General features: G+C 37.1%; 1 non-coding gene across 1 annotated transcript; it reads right to left on the bottom strand.

The window, feature by feature from the left end:
- Positions 1-9,485: 9,485 nt before the first annotated feature.
- Trnaa-agc lies at positions 9,486-9,558 on the bottom strand. Its single transcript has one exon. It is a non-coding gene; the product is annotated as a tRNA-Ala (tRNA).
- Positions 9,559-19,559: the final 10,001 nt, after the last annotated feature.

Below are 19,559 nucleotides of genomic sequence, written 5' to 3'. Positions count from 1 at the left end.
TCGCCTTGGTGACCATCCTCAGTATACACTATGTCTAAGAATCCTTCGTAGTACTGCAGTAGCACTACGAAGTGGGGGTCAAATGAAATTATAGCACAACTGTAACTAGTCAATACCAGCCGATGTTTGCTACGTATTGTGTTACGTGTAACAAGTTACCAACTAGCCTAATATTGTTATGCTACGAGATTGAAGTGTAACGCGGCTACGCCGTAGCCGTCCGTAGCATATTGCTACGAGGTATTTTCTACGGTCGAGTCTTGAAGACGTGTGTGGTTTAAGGGTTCCGTACCCAAAGGGTAAAAACGGAAGCCTATTACTGAGACTTGAATGTCGTCCGTCTGTTTGTCTGTCTGCCTGTCTGTTACGTCTTCACGTCCAAACTGCAGAACTGATTTTGCTGAAATTTTGTATGGACACACTTTGAATTCCGGGAAAGGACATCCTTTTTTCCTGAAAAAATGTAATGGTACGGTTCCCGCGCGATAACCTCTGGCACATCGGAGTTGCGGGCGTCATCTAGTATTGATATACATACTTCCATACTAATATTATAAATGCGAAAGTGTGTCTGTCTGTCCGTTACCTCTTCACGCCTAAATCGCTGAACCGATTTTGCTGAAATTTGGCATGGAGATACTTTGAGTCCCGGGAAAGGACATAGGATACCTTTTATCCCGGAAAAATGTACGGTTCCCGCGCGATAAACTCATTTTGGCGCAACGGGCGTCATCTAGTATTGATATACTTTTTAAAGAAGCAATCATATCTGTCGGCCCGTTGTTAAGTTGAGTGTGCGTTGTGTACGTCGTAACATCTTTGGCAGTAGTCTTGTGTGTTATGTGTCGGTAATTGGATCTGAAGGGAGGCGTCGGGAATGTATTGGAAGGAAACGCTTTCGATTTTGCTTAATGATATGCCGTGGATTGAATCAAGAATGAATATTTTATGCGCTAGATTTTGTGCGTGGCTCTGCTCGCCTAAATACTGTATCGTACAGGAATGATAACATATATTTTAGGATGAAAATAATACACTCTAAACGCAGAGGCTAAGTTTAAAACTCAAGTAACAAAATCCTTTCTTAATAGGAACTTTTTGCTTAACGAGAAAAAAACTTCAATGAACTCCATGCAAACTTTCACATTTTTAAGGATAAAATCTTTATCTTATCTGGCTGCTATATCGGTGAATCGCTTTATGCGATAAGACGTAGTAGCAATATGATTTTATTTGTTTTAACCATTGAAGTATATGTAGTTTAGCACGTAAAAGCTAAGTAGGTATTGTGGTTTGTGCAAAAACATTTTAACAGATTACGTTTCAATTTAAGAGTATTTTTATTCAGCAAATGCCTGAATCGTTGTCTGAAAATAATCCAATGGGAATGTAGTCCGAAATTTCTACTCCTATATGCATACTTAATAATGCCTATTTCCAGAAGCTCCGCTAAGCGCCTTAAGTAGGTATTATAGACCCTTTGTGAGACTATTTAAAATATATTTGGCCACGAATTAATAAGCCTGTTAAAAAATCTCAACAGCCCCACTCAGAGGCATCTGAAACTATAATTTGAGGAATGACTTGTCAGAAAAATGAAGTATTTATCAAACCCCTCGTTAATTTACAATCAAGTAATCATTAAATCGCTTTGAGTGCGGCCGTCCATAAAAGCCGTTCAACCTGTGCCCGTATTTAAAGCCGAATGTATTTTCAAAAGTGTCAATGTATCGCTCGTTTCGGCGTTTATTTGACTCGTATATTTCAAATCAAAGCTGCAGTTTAACACCGCACAAGCTTTTGTTATATCTTTGTGCTTTGGGAAGCTATCGCTCGGAAATGTTCCTGGAGGGAAATTGTCGGTTTTCGTTTACACTGGGTGTATTTTGTAAAATAAAATGAACAGTACGTTTGACTGCAGGGATGTTTTGTTTGTATGAAGCACTCGTGTTTTGTTCGCAGAGAATAGCTGCTGTTAATTTATCAAAATGGAGAAACGTTTGATTACAGGATATTCCCGCTGTTTTGAATGGGGATTTTTGTCGATTGTCCTAGGGCCTCGGTAAACCTGCGCTCGAATTAAAATCTTTTTGACCGCAATTAGGTCATTATTTAACAGACTTCTTAGGCTACATTTCTCGTTTCTATTCGCCAGTGGGCACCCTTAAAAATTCTTGATGAAGTTCCACGCAAAAATAGTTTCGAGAGCGAAACGCTACGCTTAAAATTTATCAGGTTTATAATATTTAAATTTTTAAATAATATTAATAAATTTTAGTAGGTATAAATAGGTAAAATATCTCCAAACGGACGGTGCATTAGGAATTTAGGATTCAAACGAGCAAAGCCAGTAAAAGTTTAAAAGCTTCGAGACTAGGCGAAGAAAAACAAGAGCCTCGACTGAGGCCGGGGTTATTGGCTCCGATGAAATATTGATGAAGTTACCGCCGTAATGTAAATATAGATCCCTTTACCCGCCAGCTCCTTATCTATGTTATCTTGGCCCTAGAAAGTGTTTCGGGTTTACCATATTTCCTATATCCACGTAAATTGAAAAAATATCCTGCATCTTTATTGCTTTGTTTTTGTGAAATAGGTTGGTTTTTAGGGTTCCGTAAAACGGCACCCTATTACTAAGACTTTGTCTTCTGTCCGTCTGTCCGTCCGTCCGTCCGTCTGTCCGTCTGTCTGTCTGTCTGTCTGTCTGTCTGTCTGTATGTCTTTCTGTCTCCAGGCTGTAACTCAAGAACGGCTATAGCTAGACTTCTGAAATTTTCACAGATTATGTATATCTGTTGCCGATATAGCAACAAATACTAAAAATAAAATAAATTTAATATTTAAGGGGAGCTCCCATACAAGAAACATGATTTTTTTGGCCTTTTTAGCTCGTAATCAATAATGGTAATAGCTAGGCACTTGAAATTTTCACAAAACCCTTAATTATATTTGTACTTTAATAATTAACTAGCTATTTGAGCGAGCTTTGCTCGGTATTCGATAAAACACGAATTAAATGACATTTTCTAAAAATGATTCCTAGCTAGATCGATTAATCGCCCCTGAAACCCCCTATATACTAAATTTCATGAAAATCGATGGAGCCGATCCCGAGATTCCAATTATATATTTAAATACAAGAATTGCTCGTTTAAAGATATAAGATAATAAAATTAAAATAAAGTAAATATTCAAGGCACCCTACAAAAAACACAATTTTTGTCTACTTTTGCTCTATACCGGTACGGAACACTTCGTGCGCGAGTCCGACTCGCACTTGGCCGGTTTATTATTATTTTTTATTTTTATATCTTGACCATTTTAATCTCTTAGCTTACCAAACAAGTTTTAGCTTCCAGACAATCAGATACCATGGGGATTTTATAAAGTAAGTAGTTATTTTTGACGTAAAATGAACATAATTGTTATTATATATATTTAGTTCTGTCGTATGCCTCCCTGTATGTATACTTCATGCCTATGACATTTATTCTCAAGGTATATATTACGCAGGTGACTTTTTCTACACCTCGTCTAATTCAATTTAAAGTCGGTATAAATAGTATTAAAGAGTATTCTGGTAAATGACTTAAACGTATATTTATATCGATACTAGCTGTGCCCCGCGGTGTAACCTGCGATTTAAGTGATATACATAATATAATAATAGAAGAATCGGATCACGCGATGGGACAAATCCACTAAAGGGAGATCTTTATAACTTTTTTCCCTAATATTCGTGAACGGCTGTCCAAATACTGGATAGATATTGATCACAGCGTATCTCAATTCCTGACCGGTCATGGAAATTTTTAAGCCAAACTTTACGGATTTAAATTGGTTGCATCACCTACGAGCGAGTGCTCGACCGAAGGCAGTATGTTTGAAGAAACCGCCCATCATGTTCTTTAAGAGTGTAGTCTTTGTCAAGAGGAACGAACTATAATGTTGAACAACCTAACGAAATTGTAAATCTGGAGTTGACAGCGCTAGGAACTTCCGTGCCTTCAAGCGTTTTTGTCACAATTATTATTGGCGACAGTCAAACACAATAAACTCCAATATTAACTTAGCTTCAGCTTAGGAGTCACAATTATTATTAGCCTTATTTCCGTGGTGCTCTCCCTTAAGTTCTTTGTGCTTTCGGTCACTGCAACTTGGTACTACTAATATATATTCTGTGCTGCAATTTTGTGCTGTCTCCCGCTTTGTATGGGTAGGGAAATTGGAATTCTTCCTACTCTTCCTATTTTCCTCTGATTAATTTCGTTGCGGGTCCCAAGACAGTTTTAGCATGTCCCTCGGGCTCCCTGAGATTATCGAAGGGTTTTCGTGGTTGGTTACCGCTGTTGATCCTGGCGACACAGGAGATACAGTGGTGAGAATGTGTGGTGGGCCAAAGCCCGTAAAAAAAAAGAAGAATAGGGTCAAAACGGGACGATACATGGTTCTATAATGGTTTATGGTAGTGATGATGATGAATGTAATTTGCATAGCTGTGGCATATGCTTTCCGTTCTTAAATCAACGTTAAAACTCCCAAATCATCTATCACGTGGGAGAGCCATGCTTCAGCACGAATGGGCCGGCTCGCCCGGAGAAACGTTCTCGTTCTCACAGAAAACCGGCGTGAAACAGCGCTTGCGCTGTGTTTCGCCGAGTGAGTGAGTTTACCGGAGGCCCAATCCCCTACCCTATTCCCTTCCCTACCCTCCCCTATTCCCTTCCCTTCCCATCCTTACCCTCCCCTATTACCCTGTTCCCTCTTAAAAGGCCGGCAACGCACTTGCAGCTCTTCTGATGCTGCGAGTGTCCATGGGCGACGGAAGTTGCTTTCCATCAGGTGATCCGTTTGCTCGTTTGCCCCCTTATTTTATAAAAAAAAACTATAAAGAGTCAGGAGTTCTCTCAGCACCTTCTGAACCATGGTTACATACCTATGTGCAAAATCTTACTTGTTGGCATATGCTTAGAATACTGCTCACGAAACCGAAGTCACCACATATTTCCATATAAATTTTGAGGAGTTCCCTTAATTTCTTGTGGATTCCTTTATCGGGTCACCACTTTTATGATTATGGTACACAACTGGGATGATATACATACATCCAAACTTTCGCCTTTATAATAGCTAAATCAAACTATGAAAACCTAATCTGGTAAGTAACTGGATATAAATGATTAGTCCCTGGGGCTACTCGTATTTCGGATCCTTGAAAGCGATGTTTGCAAAATATAAAACTCGGAAAACCAGCTATTTGTGTCATGAAAATGAATCAAATGATGGAATACACACGTCTATTATTTAGACAACACACATTTTTACTCTCATCTAAAGTTATAATATTATTAGTCACGTTTTATATTTTAAATCAGTGCCGTTGACGACAACTGAATTCAGCTTTAAATTATTTACTCAAACGTTTACGTTAAACTAGGCTTTTACGTAGTGTAGCGGTGATATTGTGGTAAATGCTTTTATGGGTACTCCGTTCTGTCTATAAACCAAATGAATCCAAAAATAGGTGCCTACTTTATGTTCATGTTTAGCGTAAATACCCTATTGTGTCTATGTTTCTTTATGTTCTCAATTTATTAAGGGTTCACAAAGAGAACAACACAGGCGTTCTTATTATTTTTCTTTTTGTAAATGTATGGCTCCTTGGTTAGTTGCCAATGTCAGAGTGAGTGAAAATTTTACTGTTGATTTTTCTTTTTGTAAATGTATGGCTCCTTGGTTAGTTGCCAATGTCAGAGTGAGTGAAAATTTTACTGTTGAAGAACATCTTATGACACAACAACTCGGGCGATTCTTTTGCTGTGCGTAATTCTGCACAATCCGTTTTACTGCTTTCATGCTGATCGTTAGGCTGAAGACGATTTTAATACAAACAATGATTCGTCACAAGTGATAAATCTCAGCCGGCAGTACGGAGCGTTCCATCAGGTCGTTTGTACCGTTAATTGATGTGATGGACGCAATAAGGCCCGCCTTAGCTTTCAGCTAATTAATCACAGCTCACACTTTAATTAATACTGTTGACGTATTAATAGGCATTAATCGAGCCTTCAGGTATTCTGGAGGCATAAGATTAAACCTACCTTCAGCTATATTGAAGTCATTGGCTTTACTTAATGGCTTCAGGAATCTTGAGGCGCTTTGCAGACGACGGGGCGGTGCGGGCCGGTCAATTTCACCGCGAACGATAGCAAAAAGGGAATTCTATATTACCAACGCACACGGCGGGAAAAAAGACCGCGCTGCAGGTAACCGGCGCGCACTGGCGGCGCGGCATGTCCGCGGCTGACCGGCCCTCCCCGCCCCGTCGTCTGCAAAGCGCCTTAAGGTATTCTGAAGTCATAATTGAATCTTCTGGTTCATCAATGCTTTAAATATTTTCGCACCTGGAAATTGTTACGTTAGCTTAAAAGTCTCCGCAACAAATTTTCAGATCTAAATCACTGCCCCAGCTGCTCAGGATTAGAGAGAGTGTTTGATTTAGGGCGACAACTTGAACTCTGACCGCTAACCTACATAACTAACTCACCCTCTATCAACATAACTTTTTATTTCTATACCTGCAGGCAGCAGCCCCTCAAAAGGGACTATAGACTTCAAGTAAGAAACTGATAAGCGAGTTTCTTCTGATGTTATCTTTCAGACAGAGATAAACAGATTCTTTTGTTCCTTTGCACATCTGATTTCACCATGGTGAAAAGACTGCAGTCTTTTTCTATTGTTTTTGAATACTTACTTACTTACAAGCTTGTACATTAAAAAAATTAACCCAGAAGTAATATTAAACGTACCTTACGTTTCCATTTAAGTGGTTTTTAGGTTAAAATTAGTCAAATAAATAAGTACTGACTTATTTATATAAAAACTAGAGGACGCCCGCAACTCCGTTGCGCCAAAATTTGTTTATCGCGCCGGAATCTTACATGTTTCCGGGATAAAAACTATCCAATGTCCTTTCCCGGGACTCAAGGTATTTTCATGTCGAATTTCAGCAAAATCGGTTCACCGGTTTAAGCGTGAAGAGGTAACATATAGAAAGACACACGTTCGCATTTATAATATTTATAGTATGGATGTTTTGTATATGGCTACGGAACGAACGTTACGAAACGTAGTAAGGTTATATTAACATTATTATTATTGACAATCCACGACTAGGCTGTGACCTTTGGAGTGTTCAGCCGTTTAATAAGCCACTCGGTGTGTGGGCGTGAGAAGCGGCCGACTGCCAAGTGGCCGAGGGTGGCGGCTACGACACGCTATATTGCGTCTTTTCACCCAGACCAAGAACAAAGAGCTATAACCAAACAGAGAGGTCAAGCAAACACACCCCAGTTTCAACAAGACGTGTTTTTTAAAGCGTTTTTATTTTCAAAGCGTTTGAAGAAAAAAAGCGGGATTCCCTAATGGTCAAGTATGTGAGACTGCTTACTGTCTCGTGGCCCAGTGAGGTGTTATAGGATTAAATTAGGAATCAGCTTTTTGTGCCCATTTTATGCATGACATATCATAATACACATTTTCGTATGATGTGTAACAATAAAATATATCTAAATATATACATATATAAATAGGTGAAGTTGACTGACTGACATAGTGATCTATCAACGCACATTCTAACCACATTCTTCCACATACCACGGCCGATATCCCCAATTTGCCGGGGATGTGTAAAGCATTTCCCCATGTTAAAAAAAAGGTAGATGATGACTTAGGCATCCGCTAAGAATGGATTTTGATCAGTTTTACCCCCAAGGGGATAAAATAGGGGATAAAAGTTTGTGTGAAACTTTGTCAATTTGAAACCAATCGGGCTGAGACTTTAATATCTAATTCATAATAATACTTCTTAATGCGAGCGAAGTCGCGAGCAAAAGCTAGTTTTTAAAATAAAGCTATAAACAAATAAACCCATACTTATTATTCTTTTTATATTCAACCTAAGTACATCGCAGGCACAGGTCCTAGGACACGACATCTTGAGTGAGCCATTAAAAAGGTTTAAAGTTACCCTCTAGATACCCTTTTGTGTCGAGAGCTCGAGTTATGTGCTCACGTAGGAGTTTTTAGACGTTTTATAGCGGGTGTGATCGGCGGACCACCTGATGGTATGATGTATTGGCTCCGGTACAATGGGTACTTAATGTCGCCCTTGGGTTGTTATTCCCAGCGGAAAATGTTGCCTTGAACGAGAATATTTTTCAAGAAGTTCATGTAAGCGGTTTTAAACGCTATATTTATTTTCAACTTCCGCCAAAGTTATAACGTAACTGATGTTTTAGTTTTTGGTCGTTGTAATATTTAGCAAAATTTTAGGTTAAATAAATAAATAAGTATATTTAAAAAAAACTTTGTTATCATTAGACTCGGTACTAAAGTCATATAATTATTATGATTATAATTAACAAAACATTTCTTTGTTTCAGGTAAGTAGCTGGAGTTATGCGTGTATAACAGCAAAACGATTTTACACATCGAACTTTATATTTTGGTATCTATAAAAAAAAAGTACTTAATGGCAATCAGCCCTAAAGAGGGGCGGTTTCAATTTTATTTCAAACTAACGCCATCTATTAGAAACCCCTTGAACTCATATGACTGTTATCATCTCAGCGAGAACTTTGTACGGGTAGAAGCTACCTGTGCTTTGTTTTAGTTCTGACGTACACGCATAGATGGCGCTGCCTGTGTTCTATATTTTAAAAATAAAAATACTTTGTACTCCGAGAATCGAAAATATTCGGAGTGGAATACCTACCTGGTAAGTATTTTTATTATTTATTCTTGACTTTTAAATTATTTGTAAACACACGTCATACCTACTCTCCCATTTATATACTACGACGATCATAGTTGATTTTTCAAGTATGTAGTTCGGCTTTGGAAGTTTGGACTATTGATTGAGTCGTTTCCAATTCAGTTGCTTTATTGTACTGTACTTGTACTTCATCCGTACCGGCATGACCCAAAGCAGGACAAACGGCCTCAAGCTGACTCGAGTCTTTAATTGCATCTCCATATAAATAGCTCGGATTAGAACCGTATTCGTTTTCCGAGCTCACCTAACTCCGAGACAGTTTAACTATTTTAATTATAGTTCAATGAGGCGTATAATTAAGTTTGTGCAGGTACAGTTGTGTAAATAATGTATTAACGAGATAAAAATATCGCGTTGTTGCTGTTTTCTGTTTGTTGTGTACGATTTTGATGGATACTAATTCAATTTACCCCAATTTATACGATTTGATGCAACATTCATGCAGCTTTGTTCCTTGATTTCCTGTGTTCCTTTAATCCTTTACTTACCCAACTACAAAATGGTTTTATAATTAAACAAAAAATCTAATAAATATTAATACAGTTGGCTAAGTTACAAGGTTCATAATCAAAAAATTGGTATAACATTTAACTTTTGTGTTACTAAATATTTATAAGTAAGTTCCAAAATTATGTGAGTTTCAAAAATTTGGAGGCGCCGGGTATCGATCCCGGTACCTCTCGCATGCTAAGCGAGCGCTCTACCATCTGAGCTACGCCCCCTGTTGAAAGTCGGTCGAATTAACTGGTTGCTGTCTCTGACAGTGCCGCAAGTGGAGTAAGTTTCGTCATACGGTCGCAAGACTGGTCGTTATAACTTTTGCGACATACGACACACTGTCGCTGTTGTCGTTGTGACGAACAATAATAGATAATATAATGTAATAAGTTAATAACTAATAATCTATGTATATAAAAATGGATTTTCAAATGTGTTAGTCGCGCTAAAACTCGAAAACGGCTGGACGGATTGATTGAGCTGATTTTAGTCTTAAAATATTCGTAGAAGTCCAGGGAAGGTTTAAAACCTTCGTGACACGAAGTTCACCGGGACAGCTAGTAATCTATATTTATTAGTTATTAAGTTATACCTATACAAATAAAAATGTTTTTCGTCATAAAAACTAGCTTTTGTGTTAATTCAGAGCATCGCGTCGGCCATGCCTAAGATCAAAATCCGTTCCGTTTTTTCGCCTAAATCACAAACATATACATACTAGATGTCCCGCGCGACTTCGCCCGCGTAAATTAGGAATTTTACAGAAACCGTACATTTTCCCATAAAAAATATAACCCCCGTTTTTCCCACATTTTCCTGTTCCTTTCTTCGGTCGTATTAGTCTTAGCGTGATAATATAATATAGCTTATAGTCTTACTCGATAAATGATCTATCTAACACTGAGATAAGTTTTTAAATCGGACCTGTAGTTCCTGAGATTGACGCGTTCAAGCAAATATACTCTTTAGGTTTATAATATTAGGTAGGTATAGAATTTTTTTATTATCACTTGACAAACTCGAGTCTCGATCTAAAAGACTATGAAATGGTATAATATGGTAGTGATGATGATGATGAATGTAATTTGCATAGTAGCATATGCTTTCCGTTCTTAAAACAACGCCGAAACTCCCAAACTTATACCTATAAAGAATCAGGAGTTCTCTCAGCACCTTCCGAACCACGGTATACCAGGTATATCTCGGTGCAAAATCTTACTTGTTTGTTGCATATGCTTAGAATACTTCTCACGAAACCGAAGTCACCACATGTTCCCTATAAGTTTTGAGGAGTTCCCTCGATTACTTATGGATCCTTCATCAGATCACCACTTTTGTGAATATAATACCAAATTGGGATGATACCCTATATACCAAAAGAAAAATTTTGAAAATCAGTTAACAAACGGCGTAGTATTCGTTGAATATAAGAAAACGAACATAACACCTCCCCCATTTTGAAAGTCGGTTAAAATTGTAGCCTATGTGTTATTCTGTTGTATAAGCTATATTATTGTAAAGTTTCATTGAAATCCGTTCAGTAGTTTTTGCGTGAAAGAGTAACAAACATTCATACATCCACACATCAACACATCCACACATCCATACATCCATACATCCAAACAAACTTTCGCCTTTATAATATTAGTAGGATTCGCAAACTAGTGTGAAAAAGTTATGTTTGAACTGAAACGTAATTTTTACAATATTCTGCTTAGCCTGCTTATTCAAAGAATTTAGCAAATGTTTTGTATTTTAACCAGTAGTTTAATAAGTTTAATGTAATTCAACATTAATTTCTTCGTATCTGACTTACGTTTTATTTATCAACATTTTAATACCATCATGTTGAATTCGCGGCCGCCATTACCAAAAATTCGTAAACATATTGTGGACAGCGCGCGGATCAATCAGGAATACTATTATTGAAATTTGCGTTCGAATTTTAATAAAAGTGTTTCCTCCTTTTATAATTTAATGTTTCACGCTGCCCGACTGAAAACATTGCCTGCCATTTATTTAAACGGCTTTTGGTATTTAAATTTTGAGCGAAGATTTATGTAACGCGTTTGCGTTTTATTTAAGCTGAAGAATGGTAGCGAATGCGATGAATTGCGTGCCAATATATTATTTTAATTTTGTGGCATTTTTTTTTCTTTTAAACTACCACTGTAAAGACGTTACTATTGTGATAAAACCTTCATCTACTAGAAGGCGCTTGCTCATTATGCATTTAGGATTACTAACTTTCCGATAAAACCCTTATTAGTAGGAATGATGTCTTACCTTCTTTCACCGATTTCCAAAAAGGAGGAGGTTATAATTATGTTCGGCTGTGGATATTTTTTATTTATTTTTTTATTTTATACCCACTATCTATACGAAATGCAATCTTTTTAGGCGGCAAGACTGACCTGCTTCAGGAACCGGCTACCCTATTGTTGTCGGTCTGAATCGAATCCGAGCATTCCCGAGGTACAGAGTAAACGATTTTCCCAAAGATCCTTCGTTTTTATTAGGGTTCCGTACCCAAAGGGTAAAAACGGGACCCTATTACTAAGACGTCTTTTTTTTATGAAATAAGGGGGCAAACGAGCAAACGGGTCACCTGATGGAAAGCAACTTCCGTCGCCCATGGATACTCGCAGCATCAGAAGAGCTGCAGGTGCGTTGCCGGCCTTTTACGAGGGAATAGGGTAATAGGGGAGGGTAGGGATGGGAAGGGAAGGGCATTGGGCTTCCGGTAGACTCACTCACTCGGCGAAACACAGCGCAATCGCTGTTTCACGCCGGTTTTCTGTGAGAACGTGGTATTTATCCGGTCGAGCCGGCCCATTCGTGCCGAAGCATGGCTCTCCCACGTATAGGATGTCGTTGTCTGTCTGTCCGTCTGTCTGTCAGCAGGCTGTATCTCAAAAACCGCTATAGCTAGCTGCAAATTTTACAGATTGTGTATTTCTGATGCCGCTATAACAACAAAATAAAATTAATAATGTAGGGGCTTCCATACAAGAAACGTGATTTTTTTGGCTTTTTTGTTATATATATATATATATATATATATATATATATATATATATATATATATATATATGTACTTTAATAATATTAAAATAAAATAAAAAATGAGGGGGCTCCCATACAAAAACACAATTTGTGGCTTACTTTTGCTCTATAACGGTACGGAACCCTTCGTGCGCGAGTCCGATTCGCACTTGGCCGATTTTAATACATAGATACTATCTCACCAAGTTTTTCAAAAGTTTCATTTACATTTCTCCCGGGCTTTCAATGTATTTGTATATTTGAACTTCAATTTTTACTTACATTTCCAGAGTGCCGGAGCTAGGGTTGCCAGGTCGCTAAATCAAGAAGCCGGACAAAGCAGTCAGCTTGACCGGACATTAGTGCAAAAAAGAGTTGCTATCGAGTACTTACAATCTAAACTCGTGTACACCGTATGAATTTTCTGTTTTATTAAAACACTTTAACATCTAAAAGCTATACAATTTTACATCTCATTAGGTGTAAAACCGTCTACAATTTGTGTTTTGAGGCTCTACAAAGGCCGGAATCCCTTTGATTTTGGCCGGACAGGGCGGACACGCAAGCAAAATGCCTGACTGTGTTCGGCTTTATCCGGACGCCTGGCAACCCTAGCCGAAGCCGAGCAAGGAATTTTCACTCTTAATATGAACAGTACATAGGAGCGAAAATTTGTTGTATTCGAATTGAACTCGTATATAAATTACTATCTAACTACATATATGCTCGCCCATTTAAATAATATTGTTTGTAGTTGCTTTCAGTTCACTACACTTTGCGAATTCTAATGAACAAATGAAATGAAATAGAAGATATTGTTAATATCCAATTTCGTTAGATAATAAACCATTTGAGCTCATAGTAATCTTATTATTGCTTCAGTTAGTTTTCTTTGGAAAATCGTTTAGGTACCTACAAAAACTGTACAGATGCATACGAAAACTATATAGGTATCTAGAAAGACTGTTATTAGACTGTCATCAGTTGCTACTTCGCAGTCAAGCTCGATAGAGCATCGAGAAACTGGAAACACAAGGCAAGGCACCAAAATTCTTTACGGCCGCGGCCAAGTCCCGGTGTTTATTATTACCACTTCCTATTTCGTAGACTTTATAACCATAATATTATCCAGTATTTACCTTCTTTTCTAGAAAAAATGTAGAATATTTACTAGCTTTTATTTTTCTCATAAAATTTTTTCAAGTTGTAAAGCTTATTAACTCTCCAAGTACGGTTAGACCCTTGACTTTTGTATACGCCCGTGTATTTTATTTATTTAGATTACCTCGTAAGAGCTATACTACGGTATTAAAACCTTGGTAAGCTCCGTCGAGGGTTATTATTTTATATTGAATTTATTAGGTATCTATGTAATTAAAAGAATTTTTGATTTAAATATTGTAAGAGTTATTATTAGGTATCAATAATTCTGTATTGTTATTTCTGTCCCTTTATTTAAATTACTTACAGAAAAAAAAATACATTTGATATTAGTTCTGTTCATAACAATATGTCGGCAAAAATAATTGATTGAATAAGCTTTTTGCAACTCAATTTAAAAAAAAGAGTCTCAGTTGTAATATTTGTGAATTTGTACTTTCCGAGACCGGGGATAGTAATTGGTTTTAAAAATTTCATCCAAAGTACCTACTATTACACGACAAAGATAATATTTTGGCTCCTGCTCCTAAGAGTTGCCAAATTACTATCTTTGATTGGTAGGGGCGCAGAGGTCAATAAATAAGTGCGGGCAATGGGCCGGAAATAGCGGTAAATGAAGGACTCTCGCGGCCACTCCAGCCTCGCCCCACTAGTCGGGTTTCGCCCCGATTTGTTTCGATACCCCGATTCTGCTTCAATCCAATATGCAGCTTCGATTGTATTTGGTTTCGATGTAGTCTCGGTAATACAACTACGAAATGATAGTCTCATATAGGCGAGGAGCCTTTGCTGTTGGGTTATGATGGATTTATGGTATGTTTGCCAACATAATATGACTTATAACCATGACTCATGAGTACCTCAATGGTTGCGAAGCTGTTTATAGTGCACTATTAACGTCAATCACACAATATGCGTAATTGCTCTTATTAGGCCAACGTCAAGAGGCTCCACAAATGTTTTATGTTGCGCTTTTTGATCGGTCAAAACTCCAAAATCAGTTTTACGTATAGGAAAATGCTTATATTTTGACTTCAGCTTATAGGATCCGGAATAGATGGAAGCTGTATTAATATTAGCTTGAAAAGGCAGAATCAAGGTTCAGGGGTTTCGCCATGATTTGTTTCAGGTTTCGCCCTTCGCCCGGCTCGCCTGATAACAATGCCGGAGTTTGACCCATTGTTTGATAAATATAGGCAAATTCGTTTCCTTTGTCCCGCTTTGTTGGTATCTATTTAACCATTTCATGGATATTTATTGATTTTGATGAGTGTTCGTGGCTAAGATACCTAGTCCATTGTTTCTTACTCGAAGCCAAGTCCTAGATGTGTGGTAAGGGGGCGTCCACAAATTACGTGAGATTTTAGTCAACCCCCCTTCCCCACCCCCAATCTCACGTGAGTTTTTTTGAAATGTGGGTTTCTAACGTAAACGCGTTGGATCACAGTATAGCAATATTAGTCCCTATCATATTGCTATACTGTGCGTTGGATTGTTTGACTGTCAGTAGATGTATACAGTAGGTACTTGTAACGTCAAAGTATGAATGAAAATATTTTCTTTCGAACGAATTAGAGAATGATCTTAATCGCGTCACGTATTTAAGCCAAATTAAAGCGTAAAAAATAAAGCGTATTAAACGACACACGTCTGGGACCAACCCAGATGTATTTATCAGTTCATTCCTCTGGAATGCCGTATAGGTACTTGCGAACAAAACCTAGGCTAGGGACACTAAAGTTTGTGAGGAGTGTTTTCTGCGCTCGGATTATATTATCATAGTATTAATATTTACATATATTTCACTTTTAATGAATATAAGAGTGTTTTGTGGTAAATGGGAAATGTATTTACTACCTACTCAATATCCGTATTTTTGGCTATCGATAATCCTCTTATGCTGTAATCCCCAGCGGGTTTAATGAGTATGAACGATATCGATATTATATTATAAATTACTAATATAATAGTGGATTAAATACTAGTCATGGTAACTCACACAAAACAAGTTGTGCTTAAATTTTCAGTCGTAAGATAGTCAAGATACTTTTGTGCCGTCACGAGCCATTGCTTTAAATTACTAGGAAAATATATAAATAACTAGCTGTCCCGGTGAACTTTGTGTCACTTTAAAATCTTCCCTGGACTTCTACGAATATTATAAGACTAAAATCAGCCCAATCCGTTCAGCCGTTATCGAGTTTTAGCGCGACTAACACATTTGAAAATCCATTTTTATATAAAAGAAGACTAGCTGACCCGGCAAACGTTGTTTTGCCATACTTATTAATTATTTGTAGTTGTAATGTAGATCTTTAGAGTTCCTTATTATTTTATTCAAGTGACTAAATAAGTATGATACAATGGCAACGTCCATCGCTATCCCGTCGCACAAACAATGGTCGCCGTCGGTCTCGACTCTCGAGTTGTAATAATTTACTATTACCTATATTTTATTCAACAAATGAACTTATCAGTATAAAAAGTACCCAGTAGTCGATTCTCAGACCTACTGAATAATGCATAATTATAAAATTTAGTAAAAATCAGTAATGCCGTTTCGGAGGAGTAGGTACGGTAACTAACATTGTGACACGAGAATTGTATACCTACTTATTATAATATAAGATTTAGAAAGGCGAGGTATTATATCATACATAGTTTTATGACGGTTGGATAAATTTTAACTGAGAAATATATTCATTTGTATTCATTTGTACTGTCTTTTACTATTTTTCATAAACTTAATAAAAAGTTTAAAGCAATAAAAACATATCCCACAAGTGACGCATCAAGTTGAAGTTGATCTCGTGTGCTCAAGATTAGTTGAGAAATGTTTTAATTGACTTCAGTGTGTCCCGACTCCTTTGACAGTTATTATAGGCTTTAAACTTAACTTGTTCTAAACAATAATAGCATTTTGGTGAAGATTGCTATAATATTCCATTTGAAAACGAAATTTCAAGTTTCGGAGCCGATGGAAATGGGTTCATTTATTTTTGAAGGGCAATGAAACGGACGACGTAAATTAGCGATAATACCTGTCTGTCAAGTTGTATTAATAGTAGTGTCCGATCGAAACTAATTTTTCAGCCGAAACCGAAACCGAACTTACTGTTTTTAGGGTTCCGTACCCAAAGGGTAAAAACTATTACTGTGACTTCGATGTCTGTCCGTCTGTCCGTCCGTCTGTCTGTCTCCAGGCTATAACTCAAGAACGGTAATAGCTAGAGAGTTGAAATTTTCACAGATAGTGTATATCTGTTGCCGCTATAACAACAAATACTCAAAACTAAATAAAATTAATATTTAAGGGGGGCTCCCATACAACAAACGTGATTTTTTTTGGCCTTTTTTGCTCGAAATCAATAATGGCAACAGATAAGTACTTGATATTTTCACAAAGGCCCCTTATTATAATTATGTCTACTTCAATAATTATTAATAATATTAAAATAAAATAAAAAAATTTAATTTAATTTCCCATACAAAATCACAATTTTTGGTCTATTTTTTCTCTATAACGGTACGGAACCCTATGTGCGCGAGTCCGACTCGCACTTGGCCGATTATTTACATTTATTTACACATTAAGAAAAAGTGACAAATTGGGGAGTTTTACTTTATTTCTTAAAATAAATCCCATCAAAAACATGAAATGTAAAAGGAGCCAAGCAAAATATTACATAGCTATTCAATACTTCTGTCGTAAAATGTTTTCAGATCACATTCAAGCCAAGCCTTCAACTTATTTTGTAATTTAAATCAACATTCAGTAAATGTATCAATAAAATTGTTTCTTTTCGATAATAATTATGCCGCAATCATTTGGCATCTACAGTCTAAATATTTCCAAGAACATCTCAATAAACCTTTCAACAGTACTATGTACATTGTACAACTGTTAATTGTATTCGATATGTACATTCAGTTAAACGTATACATCAGTTGATTAGATATGTAAATTGGCTGAACGCTCCAAAGTCCTGTCTTGTCCCTTGTTAGCATACATTGGAGTTTAATGTCTGCGACATCGTCTACGTCGCGTCGGCTCTCTTTTGTTTAAAATCTGCAAAAGTAAAATATACAATTAAAACATTAACGAACGTTCTTTCTTTTGTTTCATCACCTCGTATTGTTCGTTAAATTCGGTTTCGGGCCCCACACGTCTGTGTAAACTTAATCGTGGATCGCTTCCGGCGTGTTGGCGCGAGATTTACTTCGCATCTTAATATTCATAATGTAATGGCTCGCCTTGATGAGTTATAAAGTCACCCGCGACTTGCGTCACGAAGTCGGTACAAAATTTTAATGAGTTCCGTAAACAGGGAGTTGTTTGATGTTTATTAATTTATTACCGGCGCTAGGAGCTCAGATTGAAACCGCCGCGAGTGCTGGACTCGGAGTGCATAATTACCACTACGCACTAAGCACGCGTTTTATATTGCTAATAACGAGTAGTTAACACTGAAATAGATTAGGGATGTGTATAAGAATATTGCTTTATACTGAAAAAAAAAATGAAATAGTCGGACTCTTGAAGGAAGGATTCCGAACTTTGATTAGTTACTTTTTGAATATTTCAAGTGCCTATCTGTTGCGTTATTCATATCGAGCAAAAATTACAAAAAAACAAGTGCGAGTCGGACTCGCGCACGAAGGGTTCCTACCGTTATAGAGCAAAAATAGACCAAAAGTTGTGTTTTTTGAATGGGAGCCCCCCAAATTTTTTTATTTTATTTTAATATTAAATTAATTTATAAAGTAGACATATAATTAAGACCTTTGTGAAAATATTAAGTTCCTACCTGTTGCCATTATTGATATCGAGCAAAAAAGGCCAAAAAAATCATGTTTGTTGTATGGTATAATTAATAAAGTAGACATATATTTAAGACCTTTGTGAAAATATTAAGTTCCTACCTGTTGCCATTATTGATTTCGAGCAAAAAAGGCCAAGATGTCTAGCTATAGCGGTTCAGGACAGACAGACGGACAGACAACGAAATATTGGTAATAGGGTCCCGTTTTAAGTTTTTACCCTTTGGGTACGGAACTCTCAAAATACGTTTCTTGTATAAGAGCCCCCTTGAATATCTATTTTATTTGTTTTTAGTTAAGGAGGTAACAGAATTACATAGGCGAAAATCTGAACTGCTGGTATCTTTAAATGTTAAGTTTAGAACCTCCTAAAACCAGCAACCACCACTAATATTAGTACGATCGCTGAATAAGCTGGCGAATAGTGGTGAGATGATTTACTGTTGACAACGAATTGCATCCCCCGCTGAAAGTGCCAGCATCAATAATATAGGTAAGCCGATTTATGCGGAGCTGGTGGTATACGAAAGATATATTGGTATTTTAGCACGAGTACTAACTAAATCTATATTTTATGAGTAATCAAAGCTTGGTAGGCTTAAGTTTGTCGTTTAATGTGTGTTAAACACGTTTCTTCCATGTTTTTACTTTTAACGTTAAGACCTATTTCGAGTTCCTAGCTAGGTATAGTCCCATCAAATGACATAAGAATATTGCTATCGTAACAGCGATATTTTCATGTATGAATAAAAGAGACAATTGGTAGGTCAATGACTAAATATCTACGTGTAAGACCAGGTTCACTCGGCACAATCCTGCACGTTTCCTGCACGTTTTTTGCAGTATACGTCTTAACGACTAAATAATGGCGCATACCATGTATATAGAACCAATCACACGTCGATTGAACTGCAACAAATCGCGCAGTACAATCGACGTGCAAATGGTTTTATATATTATGTCGTAGGATTATTTGATAAATCTAATTTTCGCGAAAATTCTAGGGATTTCGCCAAAACACGGATAATTAGATAATGCTGTTTATATTTTTCAATTTTTCTAATAAAAGTTAGGCGTCTAGAATATCATAGCGTCTTAGGAAAACGCGAGTTGCCTTAGTAACATTGCACATACTTAACGCTGATTGGCTTGATTTTTGCTTACTGGCCAACTCTTATTCTGATTGGTTACTATCTTT

The sequence above is a fragment of the Aricia agestis genome, chromosome 4, assembly GCF_905147365.1.
Source record: "Aricia agestis chromosome 4, ilAriAges1.1, whole genome shotgun sequence".
NCBI lineage: Eukaryota > Metazoa > Arthropoda > Insecta > Lepidoptera > Lycaenidae > Aricia > Aricia agestis.
Note: the sequence above shows the minus strand (reverse complement) of the source record. Positions and strands in the feature narration are given on the sequence as shown.